This window comes from Phyllobates terribilis, unplaced genomic scaffold (genome assembly GCF_046119375.1).
Source record: "Phyllobates terribilis strain yellow unplaced genomic scaffold, ASM4611937v1 Scaffold_3__8_contigs__length_932513732, whole genome shotgun sequence".
Classification (NCBI taxonomy): domain Eukaryota; kingdom Metazoa; phylum Chordata; class Amphibia; order Anura; family Dendrobatidae; genus Phyllobates; species Phyllobates terribilis.
Genome location: NW_027362763.1, coordinates 811,681,067 through 811,697,167, shown reverse-complemented (window position 1 = coordinate 811,697,167; position 16,101 = coordinate 811,681,067).

The following is a 16,101-nucleotide window of genomic DNA, read 5'->3' as shown; positions in this document are numbered from 1 at the left end:
CCTCAACCTCCTCTCGGTCCTCCACCTGCACCCAAAGTCTGTCTGGTCATGCCACAAGCTTTCTAACTGCGCAGAAGGGATCCTGCACACCTCCTTACTATGCTGGCAGTAGGGCTCAATGTCATCAGGCGGTTTTTACTTTGAAATGTCTGGGAAATGTGAGTCACACAGCTGAGGAGTTGTGGTCAGCTCTGGAGAACCAATTTCATGAATGGTTGTCTCCACTGGACCTGCAACCAGGGAAGGCCGTGTGCGACAATGCTGCAAACCTGGGTGAGGCCCTTTTCCGGGGGAATGTCACACACGTGCCTTGTATGGCTCACGTGTTGAACCTGGTTGTCCAGCAATTTTTAGCCCACTATCCCGGACTAGATGGCATTCCGCAGAGGGCACAGTCGCTGTGTACTCACTTCCGCCGTTCGCATCCCGCAGCTCAGCGACTTACATCTCTACAGAAGTCGTTGGGCACCGACAAGCCCTGGTGCAATACGTTCTGACGTATAGCCTGGGCCAACGAGATCCAGAGGTGGGGCAAATCACGCTGGAGGAGTGGTCTCAGATCAGGGACCTATGCACACTTCTGCACAGTTTTGAAATGGCGACGAAGATGTTTAGTGCTGACGATGCCATTATCAGCATGACTATTCCGGTGATTTACATGGTGGAGCACATGTTATACAGAATTCGGAGTCAGGTGGTGGCACAAGAGGAGGTGGAGGAAGTAGAGGAGGAGGAGTTGTATGCGGAAGGGCTAACATCTGCAAGGTCCAGACGGTCGGCAGCACCAAGGCGGCAGGCATGTGAGGGTGGGGGAGATGGTTTTACCAGGGCGCATGGTAGCAGCCAAACTAGTGAGGAAGGTGCAGGAGCCCAGGAAGAAGTGGAGGACGAACTGATGGAAGACTCATCAGATGAGGGAGACCTTGATCACATTTCTGTTGTGCGAGGTTGGGGGGAGAGGACAGAGGAAGGAAGCATGATTGTTACCTCGCCACCAACACAACAGGGACCTGGTGCTCCTGGATGCGCAACACACATGAGTGCCTTCTTGCTGCACTACCTGCAACATGACCCTCGAATTGTGAGAATTAGAAATAATCCTGACTACTGGGTTGCCACACTGTTAGATCCCCGGTACGAAAGTAAATTTGCAGAAGTTATTCCTGCCATAGAAAGGGATGCACGCATGCAGGAGTATCAGCAGAGACTGTTGCAGAATCTTACATGTGCTTTTCCACAAAACACCAGTGGTGCACGTAGTGAATCTCACAGTTCCAACTTGCCAACCGTGGGACCGTCGAGTGTTCAGCACTCAAACCGTAACAGAACCACAGTATCTGCTGGTAACATCAATTTTGCGGAATCATTTCACCACTTTTTTAGCCCATCCTTTGCAAGGCCACAGGAGACAAGAAGTCTGACACATAGTCAACGCCTAGAGACGATGGTACAGGAGTATCTCCAAGTAAACATTGAAGCCATGACTGTGTCACTGGACCCTTGCTCTTTTTGGGCTTCCAATCTGGATAAATGGCCGGAGCTAGCCACTTATGCCTTGGAGATCTTGTCATGCCCCGCAGCCAGCGTTCTGTCTGAACGTGTGTTCAGCGCTGCTGGTGGTGTGCTGACAGATAAGCGCACGCGGCTCTCCACTGATAATGTAGACAGACTCACCTTCATAAAGATGAACAAATCATGGATCCGAAACGACTTTTCTACCCCTGTGTCATCCTGGGGAGAGTAAAAGCTTGATGATTGGTTAAAATCACCTCACCAACTGTTTTAAGCTTTCAAATTACTAATCATGTTTATCTGTATCTTGGCTGGAAAATAATTTGGGCTTTGTAGCAGTGTGCAGCACTGATTCTATTAGGCCATCTAATAAGCTCCACCAGATTTAAAATTACTAATCATGTTTATCTGTATCTTGGCTGGAAAATAATTTGGGCTTTGCAGCAGTTTGCAGTACTGATTCTATTAGGCCATCTATACTAAGCTCCACCAGATTTAAAATTACTAATCATGTTTATCTGTACCTTGGCTGGAAAATAATTTGGGCTTTGTAGCAGTGTGCAGCACTGATTCTATTAGGCCATCTATACTAAGCTCCACCAGATTTAAAATTAATAATAATTTTTAGCTGCATCTAGCCCGGAAAATAATTTTGGGGCTCCGAGATGCACAAGACACATAAGTGCCTTCTTGCTGCACTACCTGCAACATGACCCTCATATTGTCAGAATTCGAAGTAATCCTGACTACTGGGTTGCCACACTCTTAGATCCCCCAAACTTTTCGATTAACCTTTTCATTTTAATAAAGACCAAAAAAATGGTCATTTTTGAAATTATAAGCATTAGCAGGTTATTAGAAACTGAAATCAAACAGTTTTCAACTCAAAACTTTATTCTAGGTGATGTTACATTTTCACATAGGACCCCTTGTTCGAAAGGAGCTTCTGAACTCTCTCGTCCATTGAATTTGTCAGGTTTTGGATGGTTTCTGCTTCAATTGTTTTGCATGAGGACAGAATACCCTCCCAGAGCTGTTGCTTAGATGTGAACTGCCTCCCGCCATCATAGACACTCCTTTTGATGATGCTCCAGAGGTTCTGAATGGGGTAGAGGTCAGGGGAGCATGGGGGTCACACCATAAGTTTGTCCCCTTTTATGCCCATATCAGCCAGAGATGCAGATGTTTTATGTGCAGCATGAGATGGTGCATTATCATGCATAAAAATGATCTTGCTGTGGAATACACGGTTCTTCTTCTTGAACCATGGCAGGAAGTGCTGTTTGAGAAACTCCACATACATTATGGAGTTCATCTTTACCCCTTCAGGGATCCTAAAGGGGCCGACAATCCCTCTCCCCATGATTCCAGCCCAAAACATTACTCCACCTCCTCCTTGTTGGCGCTGTAGCTGTGTTTGCGTGGGGTGTCCATCAACCAGCCATCCTCCACTCCATCCATCTGGACCATCGAGCGTTGCACGGCACTCATCCGTGAACAAAACAGTTTTGAAATCAGTCTTCGTGTAATGTTTGGCCCACTGGAGCCATTTCTGCTTGTGTGAAGTGGATAGAGGAGGTCGACAGGATGGCGTATGCACAGCTGCAAACCTCTGAAGGACCCTGCATCTTGTTGTTCGGGGGACGTTGGAGGCACCAGCAGCTTCAAAAACTTGTCTGCTGCTATGACAAGGCTTTTTTGCCGCTGCTCTTTTAACCTGATGTAATTGCCTGTAGGAAAGAGTCCTCAATTTGCCCTTATCAGCACGCACACGTGTGTACTGTGAATCAGCTACATACTTCTTGATTGCCAAGACACTTCATCCTGATCATCGCACAATGTTGATGCCTTGACCTAAACACTCCACAATTTGTTGCTTCTCAGCAGCCAACACATCCTTTTTCTTTCCCAGTTTGGCAGAAAATGTAGGCTGCTTAATAATGTGGGACAGACTTCTTAAGTAGTCTTGCCTTTCATTGTACACACCTGCCATACTAATTAGCACAGGTGTCTGCAATTGCTTACAGTGATATAAAGAGCCCTGACACACATCACCATCAATGAGTTTAACTGACAAACAAACAAATTCTTCCCTTATCACTCCTAAACACTTTTTGCATAATAATTTGGAACACAGTGTACATGTGCTTTTCCACAAAACACCAGTGGTTCACGTAGTGAATCTTACAGTTCTAACTTGCCAACCGTGGTCTGTATGGAGTTGTTCAATAAAGGGCCCAAAATTAAGATAACATAGATGGGAGAGGTCTCTATGAATAGGAATTCCTAAGTATTTGATACCCTGTGAGGGCCAGGCAAAGGGAAAGTTGGACTGGATGGAATCCTATATGGATTTGGGGAGGGAGACATCGAGGGCCTCAGACTTCGCTGCATTGATTTTAAAATTTGACCATGTAACAAAGTGATCTATTTCAGCCATAACAGCAGGGATGGATATATGTGATTGAGTCATATATACTAGGACATCATCAGCAAATAGAGAGCACTTGTACTCGGTGCCTCCCACCTCAATCCACCTAATATTGGGGTTATGGCGAATTGATAAGAGCAGGTGCTCCGTCACTAGGATGTATAAGAGAGAGGAGAGAGGACATCCCTGCCTTGTCCCATTGGTGATTGTGAAAGGTGATGAAAATGTTCTGATGCACCCCCTGGGCCTTGGGACACCCGGAGCCGGACTCTTTTTGGTGGATGCTGGTGGTTGTAGTCTCCGTGGCGGCGACCCGGTTCCATGGCTCAGGGCGGTCAAAGCAGTGGCGGAACTATTTATGTGGTTTTGATGTTTAAATGTCCGACTACGCCACCCGTGGATTGCGGTCAGAGTGAACCGCCGCTGCAGGGCAGACCGCTGAGGCTGGTGTTTTGGGTGCAGCAGAGCGTAGCATAACTCCCCACGGGAGGAGTATAGCCTCAGGGCAGTGTATGTGGAGGATGGGGGTGATGGTGCAGGGCAGCAGCAGTAACGACATGGAGTCAGTGATGCAGTCCAGGGCCTTTACTCACAGTTCCTATTATCCAGACCACGTCTGCAGGTAACGGCTGCCCACGTCGTACTGTGCTCACCAGGTGAGGGGCTCAGACAACTCCGAGATAACTTTGGAGCGCTTCACAGGACCCCCTTTGTGTGTCCTTTGTCTGGCCTTTCTTACCAACCCTTCTGTCCGGCTGCCTCGGGCCTTCTCTTGGTAAACTTGGCGCCAGTTTCCCTGACCCTATGTGGTGCCTTCCTAGTGGGTGTAGTGAGGGGCTGCGCCACATAAAATGTCACAGCCTCCGGTTTCTAACTGAGGGTCGTTTCCTGCCTCCACTAGTTTCGGGGACCGGTCCCCCTCTTTGGCTTGACCCCTCCACGCAGGTGGATTCGGGCGTGCGGTGGCGACTCGCCCGTCCGCACCCCTGGGATCCCTTCGTTCCTTGTTCCTGGAGCCTTCTCCGCTCCTCTTCCTTCCTTCTCCCTCTTCCAGGCCTGGGCCTCTGTTACTAGGCCCGCCTCCGGAGCAGAGCTCATGCAGAGCCCCTGCTCCCTGTCACTTCTGCTCAGACTTCTCTGCACTGAACTAAGATGGTGCCCACCTTTTATACTCCCTTCTCAATGCGCCCAGGAACTGCTTCCTCCCTGCTCCTGCACTACAGGGTTCCCCTTCCTCAGTGTTCCCTCCCCCCACTCCAGCCAGGGACAGGGACTGTCGTGACCATCTCAGGGGCATATTGGTCACCCTGCCCCACGGCAATGTGGTGTAATGCATGCAGGTGTCGGGTACTGATCCACACTCCATCCTTACCTGAGAGTGAGATATCACACCTCTGGGTGAGGTGCAATACCTCTGTAGCAACCGAGCCCTCAGGGTGCTAAAGTTCCTTTTATCTTCAGCCTAGGTGACGTATTGCGATACAGGGCCGTGATTTTGGCTATAAAAGGGTCCCCTAGACCCCTACCCCAAGCTTTTTAAGAGAATCATATATGGCGTGCCAGAAGACTATGGAATGCTTTCTCAGCATCCAACGAGAGTATCTAATTACAAATGTTTAACTGCATCTAGCCCAGGAAATACTTTGTGCCTAGTAGCAGTGTCTGCTAGTCAGCGGATTATCCCGGCTGTTAAGCAAGCTACACCACCTGTAGTTTGGACACTTAATTTTTTCAAAGGAAATGCTTCGGGACCACGGGATACTCAGTGAAGAGCATCAGGAGGCACCCCAAGGCATAGGGGCTGGGACTGGCAGTAGGATGCCTTTCGGTGGACAGCCGAGCTCGATCCTTAAAAAAGCTTTTTAACTGCAGCAGCTTTAGTGGACGCTACTGGAGCTGGAATTACGTGGCTGCTGGCATGAGACTTGCCCTCCAATAGATCCTTGTAAATGGATTTAAAGTGTATTCATTCAAATTAGAGAGACAATTTAAATTAAAAAGCTTAGAGCTGCCTCCACCACAGGGGGGCTCGCTCGACCCACCAGCGGACAGGCACCAGTATTGGGAGAGGGGGGCTGGCCGTCAGGGTTCACCGCGGCTCTGGCACAAACCCGGAGACACAGAGGTGGCACGGGCAGGAGCGGACTGGCCGTGTCGGCTTCTCACTTTTTGGATTTTAGAAGGGCATGACATGCTAATATCTGTGTCTCCCCCTCCTTTTACTCCTCCACCTCTTTTCTTTTCGCATGACTATATGTACTTGTCACTTTTCCATGTGTTAGTTGTGTCTTCTGAGCAGTTTGTCAGCTTTTGGACACCTTTGAAGGTGTTTTCTATGTGTTTCTATGTGTTTCTGTTTGCCTGCCATTGGTTTTAACGGTATTCGAAGGTGTTCGACGAACAGTTCGACGAACACACGGGTGTTCGACGAACCGAACTCGAACACTACGGGGGTGGCTCAACACTAACAGTAACACAGTATCTGCTGGTAACAGCAATTTTGTGGTATCGTTTCACCACTTTTTTAGACCATCCTTTGCAAGGCCACAGGAGACAAGAAGTCTGACACATAGGCAATGCCTAGAGAGGATGATACAGGAGTATCTCCAAGTGAACATCGAAGCTATGACTGTGTCACTGGACCCTTGCTCATTTTGGGCTTCCAATCTGGAAAAATGGCCGGAGCTCGCCACTCACGCCTTGGAGATCTTGTCATGCCCTGCAGCCAGCGTTCTCTCTGAACGTGTGTTCAGCTCTGCTGGTGGTGTCCTGACAGATAAGAGCATGCTGCTGTCCACTGAGAATGTAGACAGACTCACGTTCATAAAGATGAACAAATCATGGATCCGCAAGGACTTTTCTACCTCTGTGTCATCCTGGGGAGACTAAAAGCTTGAGGATTTGGTAAAATCACCTCACCAACTCTTTTAAGCAACTCTGGGGCAATTGATGCCACTTAAGTGGTGTCTGTGCCACAATTTTTGGAAAAAATGGAGACTCTTTTTGGAGTCCCCTTGCTGTGTTTTATGTGACGTTGGCATCGTCAATTCCAGGTGGGTTGGGTCGCTCCCCCCCCCTTTTAACTGTAAGAAACTACATACACTATGGCTTGGGGTAACACAGATGGTTGGGTCTGAAGAGCTGTTTACTCAGAGGTCTGCTCCAAAGCTTCAGTGTCTGCTAGTCAGCGTAGAATTTTTAACTGCATCTAGCCTAGGCAATACATTGGGCGTAGTAGCCCAGCTGCGAAGCAAGCTGCACAGCCTGTGTATCTAATAAGAATTTTTAAATGCATCTAGCCTAGGCAGGCTGTGGGGAGGACCCCCAACCAAACCCAGACGCTCAGCCCCCCTACCGCCCCCCTTTCCTTGACAATACAATAATGTAACTCTTACAACTGGATGGGTGAGGATCGGTTACAGCTTTATTAACTCCTTATACTCATTCCATTAGAAAGGCATTTTATTTCTAAAATAATTCAGCTTGTTGTAGCATGCCCTGGGTCTCCACACCGGCAAGTTGGCCAACAAGTGTAACTTTCCAACATGTCCTTTCTATTTCCAGGCTGCGGAGGATCCTGCGTGCTCGTATGCAGGACTCTGACCCCCATCCATCACTCTTAACACTTGTTCCACTCCGTCCTGGAGTCCTGACAGGAATATGTCCAGTCCAATATCCATTAAGTGAACACCGTCGGGCCGTATGAGGCATGCTTTATCTCCTTCCAGTTGTCGGTGTTGTATCACTACACCGCCTCTGTCTCTTCTAAATTTTGCCATCCGAATATTTATTACCCGCCTTGTCCGTTCGATGGCCGTGATGTCTCGCGCACCTTGCCATACCGCTATCGGCACAATCTCAGACCATACTATAGTTAGTTTTGTGAAAAATTCTCTGAAGCGCTCATTGTCTAATTTCATTATTGCCATTAGTTATGCGTTCTTGTGATGACCTAGGTCATTTCCCCAGGCCTGTATAACTAAGATGACCGGACCTCTTGCCTCTCTCCCTACCTTGATTACCTCCATTAGTACCTGTGGCCATAGCAAGCCTCTAATACCTCTCCAGTTGAAATATGTGTTATGAAACTCTAATTTCCTCCCGCCTGGGCAGACTTTCGCCCTTTTTTCTGCCCAATATATATACGAGTGGCCTATCACCCACACTGTTGGCTTAGCGTCACCTGTAAAAGAAACAAACCATGTTAGGATAACAAGTCCGGTCTTATGTATCTCGCCAAACACGTGGATCGCCATCTCCCTATCCTCTGAACTTCCATTTCTGACAGTCCTGCTCTTGCTGCTTCCGTGGTCATGCCTATGCAGAATGACTGTATCCCGTAATCTTTGGGGTGGTTCCCAGCCGATGTTATGCATTTATTAAATATAGCTTGGAACTGGTATCTTGATAATGGTGTTCAATCAATCTGTGATAGGAAGAAATTACTTTGTGATCTGCCGGTTATATATGTTTTTACTATTGTTACCCGACTCAGTGTACCGTTTATGGATTGTAGAAGTACCCAAGTGCCCCTGCCCGCTGGAACCGTTTTTGATTGGCGTATGCGTAGACGTATTGCATTATTGGTTATGACTAGGTCCTGGTGTAATAAGCCTCCACTGGTGGTAATTTTGGATTGTGGGACTAATTCGCTTATGCATAGCGCCCCGAAGAAGGCGATTGCAAATGCAGTAGAAAGTAGTGTTGCTTCAAATTGTGAGTGTCATGTTAATGGTGTTAGAGATATGATGCGAGAAATCAGTTTTAGTGACACAGGATGGGACGTCTACACTCCTGACTTGGCTGACCCCTTTTCCACCCTTTTATGGATTGTCTGATGATGAATCTCTTTGTCACATCTCCCCAATTCAGTAGTTGGAAGTGAAATGCTACTCCGGTCAGACACCGCTGCGCTGACGCCCCTGATATGCCCCTCATCATTAGCTGGTGGAGAAATTCTATGGTGACTTGTAATCTGGCTTGTTCACATTGGTCAACCAGTCTGCCTGCTACTAGTCGTGTCCACTCTTCCCATGCCTTACCGTATGCTTGCCACGTCGACGGGGCAACTAACGCTCTGATTAATGGCATCAACTATTCGCCACTAGATCCCTTAGGGAGGGTGGGCAACTGTTGCCCGATGGGTGGGCATTGGGGAGGAGCTCTGTGAAAGTCTGCCAATTGAATTGTGATAAAGCGTTAGCAGCAGCTTTAGACCCCTCAGCATCGTGACTAGCGTGGACCCATGCATTGTGTTTTAGGCACAGAAATGCTAGCCGGCGTAGACGGGAGAGACGATGATGCCATCTTATTAATGAAGTGCTCTAGGCTGGTGTTTTTTGTTATGAAGCGTATATTTTTGAAAGCCAGGAGCGCACCCCATATTTCTATTGCTACCACTATTGGGAAGAAAACATTTTTTCCGGGCTAGATGCAGCTAAAAATTATTATTAATTTCAAAGCTGGTGGAGCTTGGTATAGATGGCCTAATACAATGAGTACCACACACAGCTACTATGCCCAAAACTATTTTCCAGGCAAGATGCAGCTAAAAATTATTAGTAATTGGAAAGCTGGTGGAGCTTAGTATAGATGGCCTAATAGAATGAGTACCACACACTGCTAATATGCCCAAAATTAGTTTACAGGCAAGAAGCAGCTAAAAATTATTATTAATTTGCAACCTGGTGGAGGTTAGTATAGATGGACTAATGGAACAAGTCCCACACACTGCTACAAGCCGAAGCCCAAATATTTTTTCAGAGCTAGATGCAGATAAAAATTATTTGGAATTTGCAACCTGGTGGAGGTTAGTATAGATGGAGTAATAGAACAAGTCCCCCACTGCTACAAGCCGAAGCCCAAATATTTTTTCAGAGCTAGATGGAGATAAAAATTATTTTGAATTTGCAACCTGGTGGAGGTTAGTATAGATGGACTAATAGAACAAGTCCCACTCACTGCTACAAGCCCAAGCCCAAATATTTTTTCAGAGCTAGATGCAGATATAAATTATTTTGAATTTGCAACCTGGTGGAGGTTAGTATAGATGGACTAATAGAACAAGTCCCACACACTGCTACAAACCCAAGACCAAATATTTTTTCAGAGCTAGATGCAGATTAAAAATTATTTTGAATTTGGTACCTGGTGGAGGTTAGTACAGATGGACTAATAGAACAAGTCCCACACACTGCTAAAAGCCGAAGCCCAAATATTTTTTCAGAGCTAGATGTAGATAAAAATTATTTTGAATTTGCAACCTGGTGGAGGTTAGTATAGATGAACTAATAGAACAAGTCCCACACACTGCTACAAGCCCAAGCCCAAATATTTTTTCAGAGCTAGATGCAGATAAAAATTATTTTGAATTAGCAACCAGGTGGAGGTTAGTATAGATGGACTAATGGAATAAGTCCCACACACTGCTACAAGCCGAAACCCAAATATTTTTTCAGAGCTAGATGCAGATAAAAATTATTTTGAATTTGCAACCTGGTGGAGTTTAGTAAAGATGGACTAATAGAACAAGTCCCACACACTGCTACAAGCCCAAGACCAAATATTTTTTCAGAGCTAAATGCAGATAAAAATAATTTTGAATTTGCTACCTGGTGGAGGTTAGTATAGATGGACTAATAGAACAAGTCCCACACACTGCTACAAGCCCAAGCCCAAATATTTTTTCAGAGCTAGATGCAGATAAAAATTATTTTGAATTTGCAACCTGGTGGAGGTTAGTATAGATGGACTAATAGAACAAGTCCCACACACTGCTACGAGCCAAAGCCCGAATATTTTTTCAGAGCTAGATGCAGATAATAATTATTTTGAATTTGCAACCTGGTGGAGGTTAGTATAGATGAACTAAAAGAACAAGTCCCACACACTGCTACAAGCCGAAGCCCAAATATTTTTTCAGAGCTAGATGCAGATAAAAATTATTTTGAATTAGCAACCTGGTGGAGGTTAGTATAGATGGACTAATAGAACAAGTCCCAAACACTGCTACAAGCCCAAGCCCAAATATTTTTTCAGAGCTAGATGCAGATATAAATTATTTTGAATTTGTAACCTGGTGGAGGTTAGTATAGATGAACTAATAGAACAAGTCCCACACACTGCTACAAGCCCAAGACCAAATATTTTATCAGAGCTAGATGCAGATTAAAAATTATTTTGAATTTGGTACCTGGTGGAGGTTAGTATAGATGGACTAAGAGAACAAGTCCCACACACTACTACAAGCCGAAGCCCAAATATTTTTTCAGAGCTAGATGCAGATAAAAATTATTTTGAATTTGCAACCTGGTGGAGGTTAGTATAGATGAACTAATAGAACAAGTCCCACACACTGCTACAAGCCCAAGGTCAAATATTTTTTCAGAGCTAGATGCAGATAAAAATAATTTTGAATTTGCAACCTGGTGGAGGTTAGTATAGATGGACTAATAGAACAAGTCCCACACACTGCTACAAGCCCAAGACCAAATATTTTTTCAGAGCTAGATGCAGATAAAAATTATTTTGAATTTGCTACCTGGTGGAGGTTAGTATAGATGGACTAATAGAACAAGTCCCACACACTGCTACAAGCCGAAGCCCAAATATTTTTTCAGAGCTAGATGCAGATAAAAATGATTTTGAATTTGCAACCTGGTGGAGGTCAGTATAGATGGACTAATAGAACAAGTCCCACTCACTGCTTCAAGCCCAAGCCCAAATATTTTTTCAGAGCTAGATGCAGATATAAATTATTTTGAATTTGCAACCTGGTGGAGGTTAGTATAGATGGACTAATAGAACAAGTCCCACACACTGCTACAAGCCCAAGCCCAAATATTTTTTCAGAGCTAGATGCAGATAAAAATTATTTTGAATTTGCAACCTGGTGGAGGTTAGTATAGATGGACTAATAGAACAAGTCCCACACACTGCTACAAGCCCAAACCCACATATTTTTTCAGAGCTAGATGCAGATTAAAAATTATTCTGAATTTGCAACTTGGTGGAGGTTAGTATAGATGGACTAATAGAACAAGCCCCACACACTGCAACAAGCCCAAGCCCAAATATTTTTTCAGAGCTAGATGCAGTTAAAAATTATTTTGAATTTGCAACCTGGTGGAGGTTAGTATAGATGCACTAATAGAACAAGTCCCACACACTGCTACAAGCCCAAGCCCAAATATTTTTTCAGAGCTAGATGCAGATAAAAATTATTTTGAATTTGCAACCTGGTGGAGGTTAGTATAGATGCACTAATAGAACAAGTCCCACACACTGCTACAAGCTCAAGCCCAAATATTTTTTCAGAGCTAGATGCAGATAAAAATTATTTTGAATTTGCAACCTGGTGGAGGTTAGTATAGATGGACTAATAGAATGATGCTATGCCCAAAAGGTTTTACTTCCCTAGGTGCAGTAAACAAACTTGTATTCGATACACAGGTGGTGTAGCTTGCAAAACAGATAGGCTACTCCACTGACTAACACACACTGCAGGAGGCCAAAAAGGATTTGGTTTGCTAGATTTAGCCAAATGCTGTGAAAAAAACTTGCACAGCACTGGCACAGACCTGCCTGGAAAAAAGCGATAGGAACTGATGTAACCTAGCCCTCAAAAGGAATGCAATTACAATTAGTCTTTACTCCCAATCTATCTATTTAAGAGCACAGACCTGCCTGATAAAAGTGATAGGAACTGATGTAACCTAGCCCTGAAAAGGACTGCAATTACAATTAGTCTTTACTCCCAACCTATCTATTTAAGAGCACAGACCTGTCTGATAAAAGTCGTAGGAAATGATGTAACGTAGTCTTTAAAAGGACTGCAATCACCACCATTCCCTACTTCCAAGCTATCTGTAGATTTGTGCGAAAATTGGCTTGAAATTAACAAGGTATAGTGCACACAGCAACAGTGGTGCCGTCTAACACGCAGCTGCAGCAGTGAGAAAATGGTGTAAAAAAAAGCAGTTTGCTCCGTGTGTGTGCTGCTGATAGGCTGACAGATTGCACCTCCCCATTGTTAATGCGGGAAAGAGAAAAAAAAATGGAGATCTTCATTATTTTTGCAGAGATCCATCCCCTGCCCCTCCCCCTACCCCGCTGTACACTCAAACTGCGTACTAACATTAATTTTCAGCATTGCTGAGAAAAAATCCAGTTATGATTTTGGTGCACGAACAGTTATCATACATTACCTCGAACAGCCGAATTTTTTTCAAATTGTTTGTGTTCGCCGAACGGCTCGAACACTGCCCAAAACAGCTCGAATTTGAGATTGGCGAACAGTTCGAGTCGAACACCGCTCATCTCTATATATGATATAGCCATGTTGCTGACCTTTTGATTTGTTACAGAATTGTTGAATCTGTGAACATTTATGTTATGCCTTTAGTCTGGTTTTTATATTTGTCTACGTAAAGGTGTGTGTGCACTCCGTTGTGCATTGCTATCCATTAACCATTGGGATGGAAAAAAGTTTTTTTTAATTAACATCTACTCTCTTGTCATTCTATGACCTAAGGGTCGGCTTTTCTTTGTAGTTTTTTTGTTGTAAATATTGTAGGGTTTCTACTCACTTGGATGCGTCAGGAGGCAAACAAGAAGCATTTTTCATTTAAATGTCAATGTCAGTTTATTACTTCATAAACCATGCATAAGCAAAGGGAAAACAAACAGCCTTTAGTGCAGGCAAAACAAAGTACACAGTACACAGGCAAAGTCTCTGGTTAGCCAGTCCTGTGGGCACACAGGCTGGGTAGCGTCCAGTACCCTGGCTCAGTCTGGAGACAACAACACACAGGAGGCCTTCTCCCTCCAAACAAGGACCATGTGCCAAACAACGGCCTCCATCTTAACTTCTTAACCACATCCAGAGATGAGGTATGTGGGTAGCCAGACCCGCCCATCTCTCCGGCTACCCATAAAAGCTGGCCCAGAGCACAAAACAATCCTATTAGTGATTAGATGCACTAGAGCAACATTCCAGGATTACATCACAGATGACAACCATCTCTGTGACACATACCTCAAATCAACTATGTGTCCATAAGCTATCTTGCAATATGCATTGTCAATAATGTACTGCCTAACCAAAGCTACTAAAATTCAAAAAAGGATTTTGTGCATCCCCAATCTGAAATAAAGAATATTTTCATCCAAATATATGTCTAGTTTAGAGCTTCAATAAGTTTTTTACAGCCTAATTATGGTGTTATATGGCTTTTTATTCTTTGCACATCCCACAAAGTCTTTTTTGAAAAGGAATATTCACACAAAAGGCATCTCAAGACAGGAGATGCTTGTCCATACTATCTCGGAGCAGACATTGATTAAATTTCCTTTTTTCTTACAAATTCAAAAAGAAATAGACTGCATATAAAACTAAAATAGAACTACTGTAGCACATAGAGGAGAATGACCATTTCAAGTAATTCTCCTTGAAACTGCAACAAAGGAACATTTCCTGGGGATTAAATAGTCTATCAGGTAATCAGAAAAATCTTTTAAGTATTTCATGATAAAGAGAAATCAAAAAGGGCACTCCGACAGGGTAAAAAAGCTTTCGACCTTCAAAAAAGGAGGATAGTGTGGTAAAAGCTAGCAATGTTTGGTACATGCATGAATCTCCACAGTATGTCATGTTCTATAGTTTTACTAAAAGTTGGAATTAGCTGGAGAATTAGTCAGTTCTGTGCAAAATATGCAAATCCTAGGCTTTATTGTCATAAGTTTTATATTTAGGGTATATTCACACATTGAGTTTTTTGCAGGAAAAACACTGGAAAAATACACATTTTTGATTCATTTTTGCATGCATTTTTACAGGTGTTTTTTTCCAATTCATTTGAATGAGTGAAAAACGCTGCAAAAATGCTGAAAGAATAGACATGCTAAATATTTGAAAAAGTGCTTTGAAAGTTTTGAAAGTGTTAAATAAATACTTCTTTCTGTATTATTTTCCTCTATTGAGGTCTTCGCAAAGTATCAATATCACGATTTTCTTAAAAAAAAAATGTATTGATTTATTCTTGGATTGTCCATTAAAAAGAAAATCTTTCCCTTGGATCCTGCACGTGTGTCCGGGTAAAGAACGTGTTTCCTGGACCTACATTAGCTGCTGGTTTGCACACGGACCCTCATCCTGTGTCCTGTGGAATGGCAAGAGCCCCCCCTTTCTGCAGCATGGGCTTTTATAGCCGGGTCATATGGCACCTTTTCTTCTAATTATGGTGCTGAACCAAAAATACACAAAGAGCGCATGCCAGCTAGAAACGATGGCTGATGCAATATTTAACAATAATTAAGAAAAATGAATATCCGTAATTAATATTTAACAGAAAGTTAAAATCCACAACAAAAAATAGAAATTATTTGCATAAAATTTCAGAAATCTAATTCACTTTGCTGGTATTGTAAGATGGGGCATTTTTTTCTCCAGCAAAAACATGCAGAAAAAATGCTGCAATAACTCGCATGTGAACAAACCCTTAAACTTCTGGTATTTGTCACAATATCCACCTAATTAATAAAAGAAAAAATAGCAGAATAATAACTAAGCAAAACGGAAACAGAAAGAATGTAAAAATATTAACTAAAATAGAACTGTGGTATTCATATTGATGTAAAAATTTTATGAATTTTACAGTGAATCTGTGAGTAGTATATCATCCTCCACCCAATTATTTTTATGTGCATGTTGCTCTTTCAAAGACAAGTCATGCAACAACTTTACAAAAACAGTGTATTCGAATCATAGTTTGACTTGATATGCAAATGAGGATCTGGATGTGAAACTTTGCCACTCCAGCTCTGTTCCCAGCTGCCTCCTCATACTTGAGCTTTTATACTGTGTGACTTCAGGCAAAGGAGCAGTCAGTCAAGCAGGAGGAGGTGGCCTTGATGGGAAATAGAGCTGGACAGACATGGGCTTCAGATCTACATCATCACTTGCATATCAATTTAAATGCTGGAGGAACTTACTGACAATATAAAGGTATTGCTGAACTTGCTTTTAAAAGAGCTACATGCACAGATAAATAATTTGGGGGTGAAATCCTGCTATTGGCCCCACTATCAGTATTCGGTCAGTATTTTTTCTAGTGGTGAGTGATAAATGCAGAATTGGTGCACTTGTTTCTATTATTCCT